Source organism: Dasypus novemcinctus, chromosome 2, assembly GCF_030445035.2.
Source record: "Dasypus novemcinctus isolate mDasNov1 chromosome 2, mDasNov1.1.hap2, whole genome shotgun sequence".
NCBI lineage: Eukaryota > Metazoa > Chordata > Mammalia > Cingulata > Dasypodidae > Dasypus > Dasypus novemcinctus.
Window position 1 is genome coordinate 89,480,309 of NC_080674.1, and position 8,918 is coordinate 89,489,226.

The 8,918-nt window shown below is 37.4% G+C and overlaps 1 pseudogene; it reads right to left on the bottom strand.

Annotated features, from left to right (window-relative positions):
- Positions 1-7,857: 7,857 nt before the first annotated feature.
- LOC101432947 (large ribosomal subunit protein eL14 pseudogene) lies at positions 7,858-8,716 on the bottom strand (annotated as a pseudogene).
- Between the last annotated feature and the right edge of the window lie 202 nt (positions 8,717-8,918).

Genomic DNA, 8,918 nt, shown 5'->3' on the forward strand with positions numbered 1-8,918 from the left:
ACATCACAACTTACTTTGGTGAGAAAACAGACTTGAGTTGGACTCTTTAGGGCCTTGTAACTGTAACTTATCCCAAATAAATACCCTTTATAAAAGCCAACAGATTTCTGGTACTTTGCATCAGCACCCCTGTGATTGACTAGTACAGTGGCCATGTGTATAATACCTACCTCATAGAGTTATTGGAGGACAAAATGAGATAACTTAAATATCAAATGCATAGCATGGAATTATGGCACATAATTAATATTCAGTAAAAGTTAGTCACTAATATCATCATTGCCTGTTTTGTATTATTATTAGCAACACCATCATGCTCACAGCATTACCAGAAGAAATAATAGGTTCTCTCTCTTCTTGGGACCTACAGATCTCTTTCTCCTCCTCCCTTTTCTGGTACATGGAAATCCTTCTCGTCTGGGAGAGAAGTCCTATGCTTCCCACCACTTTCTGTTAGATTCTCCACCTCCAGTTACACACTGTTGGATCTTGGTGGAGGGACCTGCCATAATGTCCTCAATAGCTGTATGTTTTTTAGGAGGAAAGTTCTTTTCCAAAAACTGCCCTGGGAAAAGAATAGGAAGGAGTGAAAGGAGGGAAATACAGAAAGAAAAAATGCATATTAATTTCTATCTCAAAATGTTATCTAGCCACACTGATACAATGTGGCATAAGAACATTACAAAGGAAAAAATAATAATAATAATAGGTCTCTCTGGAAAAAGAACAGAAAAGGCAGAGATGATCTACCTTGCACCTAAAAGGATGACTGCATGTTTCCTGAGGGAAAAAAGGGTAGGGAGGAAAATTGCCCCACTCAACTGTGTACCCTCCAAGGGAAGGGACCAATTCTACATTATTCTCCATTGTACCTCTAACCTTGCTGAGAGCTGCCACATCATAGTCATTTAATACATTTTTGTTGGACAAATTAAATAAATAAATTTCTGTAGGAAGAAATAGCAGTGCAAAATGTTGAGCCTTAAAAAGGTTTAGATGTTTAGAGAAATAACAGATAGATGGGAGCATAGCATTAGAGGGTGAATTTAAAAAGACAGAGAGAAAATGAAAGCAAACCATATTATAAAACTAACCAGGATGAGCTCATTGGTCTTACTAAAAAGTTTAAATCTTTCCTATAATGGAAGCATTGATTTGAGTAGAGGATCAACAAAACCAGGTATAAATAATGTAGATATGGAGTAAGATTAGACACAAGAAAGAAAAGCTGGAGAACTGGGCAAAATCACCTAAAGAATGAATTATTGGACACAGTTATCTGTTCCTCTGTATTAGAATTATACATCCACATCCTTGCCACAGTCTCATGGAGGGAAGAGCTAAGTGAACTTTCCTACCCCTTGACTTTGGACTTGGCCATGTGTTTTCCTTTGACCAATGAGATCCCAATAGACATGACTTGAGCAGCAGTGTGAAATGTGCTTGTGTAGTTGGGGTACACTTTGCACTCTGCTGATCTATCATGAGAAGAACATGTCCCAGTAGTCACTGTTCTAGACCCCAGAATGAGACACATGTAGCAGGCCTGAACCAAACATGTAGCCTGGATCTCAGAGCTCAAACCAAGACTAGTGAGAATAAATAAATTGTTGCTATATGGCATCTATTGAACTTTAGAGTAGTTAATTACAGAATAATCTGGGTCCAAAAATTTGAGTTTTTTAAGCTAGTGGCCTCCTCCTCACACTGCTATCTCTGCCATTGATAATCCCACAAGACTCCTTGAATGTTATTTTAAAAGTTATGAGCAGGTTGCACCTTCTTGGAAGGAGTCTTTGAGAAAGCTTGTGACTTTGTTCCCAGACAATTTAAAAATACTACAAACCATTGTTTGGAAGAAAAACCTTAACTTAATGACCTAACACCAATGCAAATGCTTTGGGATAGAAAATTAAGGTTCAATCATATAAATTGGGAATATCTTTTAAAAGAGCAATGCCTACACAAATTGTGTTTTTAGATAAGTGTTTCCTTTCACAAGGAGCCACACTATCACATTGTGGGGAGCAATTACATGTATTTGCAGAGTTGTCTCTTTTGTTCTATGAGTACTGGAGATTTAAAGCATGGGTAAAGAGAATAGTAAGAAGGCCTTATGGGTCCTATCCTCTTTTCACTTCATACTGTAAGAAAGACTGTAAGAAAGAATAAGTCATGTCCTACTGATGTGGTGAAAAGGAGCTGAACTGGCAACGACCAGCACACACTCTTCTAGATGACCATGTTCAAACGAGGCATGAGTTGAGACAGAAAAACCCTCTCCGAGTGTGGCTCTTGAGTGTCTTTGCATGGCTCCTATAGCAACACCACAGCTCTTTGACTGGATGTGGACTTTTCCCCAAAGACAGTATACATTCTCACTATTAATCATCTTGGGCGAGCTCTACTCTGAGGCAGGAAATAAGAACTCAGGGCCTTAGATTGGCATGAAGGGAAATCTTCATCTTGCGCTAGGCATTTGGACACGGATCTGAGTCATGCATATGCTGTGACCTTCCTGGGGAGGGGGTGTCAACCAGCCTGGAGATGGCCCACTAAGAGACCCACCATCCTGTGGACTTTAAAAGTAGCCACTTTTGTAACAGTTGTAAATTACTCCCTCTCTTGTACTTTCCCGGCATAATGCCCAAACCTTTAATAAGGTCTAGTTAACATTCGTAGCCTAGTTTCAGTTGCTGTGGGGAATTAAGAAAAGGTCGATCTCAGTGTTCAGTTTGAGAAGGGCAAATGTCACATTTGCGCAAACATCAGAAAGGCAATGGCAGTGGTAGTCATGCTTGGAGGAGAGGAGAGCTGTGCCCATACGTTCACTGGTCTCAGGGGCATGACTATGGCAGAGACATCAGTGTGATGAGGTGCACGCCCACCCCCCCACCTCCCCCCAGCACGTGCAAAGTAGGATCGGGGAATGCTCTTAAGTAAATAAAACAAATTTCAGTAATTAGGCTGGTAGAGGCTCAAGCTGTAATAATTTGGGCATTAAAAGAAAGCATCATCTTATTTTATACTTGCCAGCTACTAAAATCTAGAACATGTGAATTATACCAGTATATCCCTAGGCAATATTTTTCCAATTTATACCGGACTTCTTCTTTAAAATGTTAAATTCATTAAATAACATAGGAATAATTAAGAGTACCATCCAAAGATACATTTACTAAAAAATAAATGTTTTCACTCAATAAAAAAAAACTATCTTCATGAATAATAGCTAACTTGTATAGCAAACAAACACATTGATATATGGACGAATGCAGATAGCTGAGAGGTTTGTGTTGGCCATTAGTAATAAGTTATCTAAAAAAAGATGCTGTTCTCAATGCCAAAAACATATTATGAGACAAAGGAAATCATATTTTTGGCTTTTTAAAGGTACATTTGGCTTCTCTCTTTAAAAACTACTACCTTGAAATTAAAGCATTAAAATTTGAAAAGAATGTATACTTTCAAAAACAGAACATCATTTTCAAATTAATTATTTATAACAGCTTAAGACAGTTTTATTTCCCTAGCCAAGTTAATTTAAGAACTAGATTGAGAAAAAATAAAATTTTTCTCTCTGCCCCAGAAAAGAACAAATGTCTGGTGCTTTAGAATGAAGTTTAGTTTTTAATTGATAATCTTTAATATTATTTAACACATTTAAATTTAAAAATGTTTTTTAACAAAATACCTGACACTTTACTTATTCACTTGTAACATTTATAAAACAGAAAATTCAACTAGGCTGGCTTTTGTATGTGTGTAGTCCTTTTATTTTGAATTCTTACATTAGTAAGGATCAGTTTCAGCATAATGTATGACAAGGAAAGAGTATCCTTCTCCTGTGAAGTCTTTAAAAATAAAGGCATTCATTTGGCACTCAGGCCATTGCACTCTTTTGTAACAGCCTTGTGTTACACCATATATTTAGAACCATCTTAAATATTTTAAATGAAAGAAGCATTTGGAGGTATGTAAAATAAAATAAATCCCAATTACAGTAATCTAATTTTCTAAGGTACAAATCCCTCTTCTTCACAGAAAAGATACCACATATTTCATAAAAGTTGTCTTTAAATTGTTCTTTAAGTAATCCAAGCCCTCACATGTCAAAAGAAGGACTGTCATATGTGAAGGGGTAAATGGAGACAATCTTGTTTCTTATAAAATAGAGAAACATGTTAATTTGAAATTTTAAATCCTTAAGTTTTAAGATATTTTCTCTAGAGAACCCATCTTATTTTATTGTACCTGTACTGAACAGGTAGAATTCAGAACTTCTTCTTACTAATATTTATTTACTCATTTTATTTCTTTGTAGCAGATATGAACACATGCCTGATTAGCACTGGACATTTGCAGAACTCTAAATAACAGGAAATGGGGAGGAGACATAATTCCCAGAGAGTGCCAACAGCCTTCTAAAATAAGCAACCTATCTGCACTACTAAAACAAAAACATATATAAATATATGTACTTTAAAATCTACTGTTTCGTCTGTGAAAATTGTATAAAAACTATTCCTCATAATATGGAATGTGTGTATGAATGTGTTCCTTTATAGCATCTTGAAAGAATTTCCTTTAAAGCACAATGGTATAACCATGAATAGAAAGAACTGAAGAGGAACACCAGAAAATCCAGCTAAAAGAACTTTAGTGCATAAAAATGAAGTACTTTAAGACTAGAGACTTTTCTATTATTAATGGAATGGAGTGCCATGAGGAAAAGCAAGCAAGGAGACAAGAATAATAGCAATGTCAGGAATTAAATAGTAACTTAAAAGCAGGTCTTTAGTTTCCTCATATGTGGCATGTCCCTACCAAAGTTTATTCAGTGGGGAGTGATTAAACAGTTCTGTTTTTTCAAAGGAATAAAATCATTCAACATAGGGAAAAATTACTTCAATATCAAGGATATTGGGGTAAGTAACATCAGGCACCTAATGCAGTTATTTTAATAGCTTGTACTCCAAAAATGTCCCATGGCTTCCTTGGCTCCACAGACTTATGGGCTTTCTATGACCTGTTTATGACATATGTGTTCCTTACATCAAAACAAAATTCAAACTTGCAGTTTATCTTGTCTGAACTTGCTACCACCAGAGTTCAGTTTTGTAACTGTGAAAACATTATAAAATATTAATGACTCAAAGGGAAGTCTCAGAATGTAGAGGAGGTTAACTCATACACAGCCACCACCACCCCCAAATTCCAATAATCATGCACAGCTTTAGATTCAGTTTCTGGGATGCCCTTGGAACACTCCCACAATAGCCACTTTGAAAAGCTCAAAATGAAGATAAAGTAGCTCTTCTGATATCTTTGTAACAAAAGGAATTTTACCTTCTTTAAAGTTTGTTTTCATAGCCTAGCAGTCTTCTTTTATGGACCTTGAGGGAAATGATATGTGTCTTAATAATTTCTATTTCCTCGGTGCCTAACTAGCATGACTTCCATTACTTAATTAGTTCTCATAAAAGTTTATTGACTAGAAGCATGTATGAAAAAAGTACAAACATCTCAGAAGTGTTTATCTACACCTGTCAGTATCTACAATATGAGGATAAATACAAAAGCAAGCACAGGCAGCAAATGTTTTTAGTGAATGATCTACAAGAGCATTGAGTCAACTGACCAAAAGCAACAAAGCATGATTTATTTTATCTCCTTGGACTCTATGCTTACAAATAAAGTGAACACTCAATGCACCATAAGAATCAAGGAAAATAAATCAGTGAGTAAGTTTGATGCTTACTCAAAGTTTTAGACTATGTTTCTGAGAAGTTTGGCAGGGCTTTCGTAGCTCAACTATATGTGTACAATAGAACTCTTGACTTAGGGTGGACATTACCATCTTCAGATAATAATGGCAAATAGTTCTTCTTGGCAAATTATCAGGAAGCAAAGACTGTAGAATGTCTTTAGACAGGCATAGTTAGTGTATCGTTAAAATTAAATAAAAAAGGTAAGTACCATGACTCACTGCTACTGATCACCAGAACACAGTAACTTCTGGGCACATTTATTTTTAGGGTCAGCCTTCTTTTCATTGACCCTGATACCAAAGTATCATCTCAGTCTTCAGAATTACTTTTCAGGCTCTTGAGTACATTTAAACATGAAACTGTTTTCCTGCAGGGGTACAACTGCTGGGAACTTCCACTCTTCCCTGTTTCCCAAGGCAAACTACACACACTCTCCAGGAAGAGCAGTAGTAATAATAATACGGATAGTAAACATAGCTGATACACTTAGAATAGTAGAATTAGAACAGGTTTTTTTGTTTGTTTTGTTTTGTTTTCCCTCCCTGCTGTTTTTGCTGTCTGTGTTCATTCACTGTGTGATCTTCTGTATCTATTTCTTTTTGTCTTATCTTCTCATTTTTCTCCATTAGGATTCACCAGGATTCGATCCTGGGGACCTCTGATGTGGAGGGAAGTTCCTGTCACTTGCACCACCTCAGTTCCTGGTTTCTGTTGTGCCTCGCCTTGACTCTCCCCTTTGGCTCTCTTTTGTTGCATTATCATCTTGCTGCATGACTCACTTTTGCATGGGCACTGGCTCACCACACAGACAGGCCTTTTTTTTTCTACCAGGAAGCCCCAGAGATTGAATCCAGGTCCTCCCATGTGGTAGGCAGAAGCTCTATCACTTGAGCCACATCCACTTCCCTGAAAAGGTTTAATTTGCAAAGAGATTATTCAAAATGGAGTGAGTGGGCATATGGGAACCATGAAGGATCATCAGGAACCCGGGCTATTAGCTGGCAGTCTAACACCACCCTGGGTGTGAAGGAATGAAGGAAAGGAGAAGCTACTGGAACCCAGAAAGAGAGGAGAATGTATAAGAGCAGGCTGCCTTGAGAGGACTACAGACCTGCAGGAAAGTTAACCTCAGGGGTAAAAGGTAGGATAAAGAAGAATGGGGAGTTGATCTGGAGGAGAAAAGGAACATTATTTGGGACAACATGGGAAAAAACCTGAGGAGGGAAGAAAAAGTCAGTGATTTGCCACAATGAATGCTTAGTAGATGGCTCTTACCTCCTCCTGACAGATGGGTTTGGGTCTGAATGGCCCCTAGAAAGATTCTCCTCCTAGGGAATTCAACAATTATTTATTGATTACAGTTATTATGTGTGAATAACTGTTTTAAGCACTAGAGATTAGATCATGAATAAACCATGGGTACTGTCCTGAAGAATGTCATGGTACAGGAGAGGTTAGGCCCAGAAACAGATAATTAAAATATATTGTAATGATGGATACAGGCCATTATACATTTTGTCAATACTTATAAAATTGTGCAGTGCAAAGTGTAAACCATAATGTAAACTATAGACCAAGGTTAGTTAACAATGCTTCAATGTGGGTTCATCAATTGTAACAAATGTACCACACTAATGAAAGATGTTGTTAATGGGGAAAAGTATGGGAGGGGGAGGGGGCGAGGTATATGGGAATCCCCTATATTTTCCATGTAACTTTTATGTAATCTAAAACTTATTCAAAAATAAAGGGAAAAAATGCAATGTGGAAAGTGCATCAATGAAAATGTGGACTCCTTAATGGCATGGCCTGATTCACATTCTTTTTTGTATCCCCAGTACCTAACAACATGCCTGGCACAATAGTAGGAGCTAAATAAATATTTAATGAATGAAAGGTATACAATCATACAAGTAAATAAGCTCTGAAGAGCTGTCCCTGCTCTATGCTGAATCAGCTTCAGAAAACTTGGATGGAAAACAAAATTTGCAGTTCACAGGTGCCTTTTAACCCCTCTATTTACACCCATGACCCTTATTTTTTTTTTCATATCAAAAAGAATCTTTATTACCTTTATAACAGCCTCTTATGTTTTCTTGCCAGATGTCTTCGGAACAGATGCCTTCTGAGCTGGAGCTTTCTGACTTTCCGAGATGTTGGAGCTCCTGCCTTCCGGCCTGCGGCTGTCTGGGCAGCAACTTTCTAGACTGAAGGCTTTTTGCTCACAGTGGTCATCTTTTTTGCTGGAAACTTAGCAGCAGCTGCTCAGCAGTTCCCTTAGCAGCAGATGCTTTTGCTTTGTTGGTTTGGTTTTTTATTTAATTTTATGTTTTTTTAAAGATACTTAGATTACATAAATATTACATTAAAAATGCAAGGGATTCCCATATGCCCCACTCCTACACCTCCCACATTTTCCTACATTAATATCATCCTTCATTAGTGTGTACATTTGTTACAATTGATGAACACACAGGCCATTATATATCTTGTCATAATGTACAAAATTGAGTAGATGCTTTTTTAGGAGAAGCTTTCAAGAGAGCTGCCTTTTGAAACTTCTTAACATCATGCTTAATTATTCTGCTCCTCATTTTCTTTGCCTTCATGACTTTAAAATGATCAAAATCTTTCATCTTTGCTTTTCTTTCTCGGGCCTCCATCTTCTTGGCCCATCTTGTGGCTGCCTATAGTGTATAGATATTTGCTTTCTCCCAGGCTTATCAGACAAACCTCTGGCAGGCACAGTGTGGGAATTTGAGGGTGAAGTCGTTGAACTGCATGCTTTTGAAAGACAAGGCCTGTCTCCTTACTTGAATGCAGGGTCCATCAACCAGAGCCCTATTCTGATCAATTACATCTACAATCACAACGTGCTTCCTGGAGTGAGGCCCAAAGGAGATGTTAAGCCACCCAGACAACCTTCTCCAAGCACCTAACACCATGTTGGTGGCATCCCGTGAGAAACCAAGACCCTTTTCATCCTTTAAGCCCAGAAATATATTTAGAGTTCCCTCTTATTTCCCATGTGCTTAGTGAGGCACTCCATTGATTCAATGTAGACTGCCTTATTTACTACTCTGTTAAACTTACTATATTCTATTGTCTCTATTCCCTGTTTCTGTATAGTATATATACTTCTGCATA